Source organism: Cariama cristata, unplaced genomic scaffold (genome assembly GCF_000690535.1).
Source record: "Cariama cristata isolate BGI_N322 unplaced genomic scaffold, ASM69053v1 scaffold2612, whole genome shotgun sequence".
Classification (NCBI taxonomy): domain Eukaryota; kingdom Metazoa; phylum Chordata; class Aves; order Cariamiformes; family Cariamidae; genus Cariama; species Cariama cristata.
Genome location: NW_009601989.1, coordinates 13,973 through 15,077, shown reverse-complemented (window position 1 = coordinate 15,077; position 1,105 = coordinate 13,973).

The following is a 1,105-nucleotide window of genomic DNA, read 5'->3' as shown; positions in this document are numbered from 1 at the left end:
CCTGCTGCAGCTATAACTTTTCTTATGTAACAATTGTATTTACAAACAAATTAATTCAAATGACAGTTATAATACACAAAGAAAAATAAATACACAATCTGTTCTCATCTGAGAAAAGGGTAAATACAGTCTGAAGGGCAAACGCACTCTGACATCAGCCATCCACAGACTGGTACTTTTTTGACTTCCTCAGTTCAAGTAGCAAAAACACATCACCACCATGACCAGAAATCTGTTCCCCAGAGAGGTTACTGGAAGATCTGGGATGGGGACCACCCTCCTTCCCCAGTATGGTGCTGGAGCCAGGGGTGCCAGGCTTCCTGGGGTACCCCTGTGCCACACCAGCACGTATTTACATGCACAACTGTTCTTTCTTCCTACATCAATTTTTCTCCACTTTTCCATACTGAGCAACATCAATAGAAACACAAAGAGAGAGAAATTTTCCCTTGCTTGTAAAAAGTGTGTTCCCTGAACCAACATTTTGTTCATGTACTCCTTATCTTCCACAGGCCAGAAGTTTTCCCTCTTCCTTCCACAGCTTCAGAAGTTTGGTGCCAACCGTATCGCCAAATATTCCCTAAGCAACCACAGGGAAAAGTGTACTTTGCCAAATTCTTGGTCTAAGTTTGGCCGCTTTATTCTCTCCCTGCATTAATGGCACATTGTAGCAAAAAATCTGTGAACAGCAAAGAGAAACATTTCCTGTTATCAATTTTAACTTTGTTGTTTTTAATTTAATTGAATGGCTCCTTGCTCTTATATAATAATAATAAAAAAATATTTTTTAGCCTATCTTCTTCAGCTTCCTCTTTAATATGCTGCTAAATCTCAAATGCTCAGAAGAATCCATATAGTTTAATCTCTTCCTTCAGAGAGCCCACTTTTGATTGCACCTGTCATTTTTATTATATCCTTTTCTTTTGCTGTCTCCTCTTCTTTTGTGGGCAATAGAGGCAAGAATGAAATGATTAGTGACAGAAAAGTTGGTCACAGCTCGCCATCTGACTGATATAACAAATATTTCTAGCATTTTATCCTCCCTTAAGTATCTTCTAATTATGGCCTTTGGGATTTTTTTTTTTGATGTGCTTTGGTTTCTCTT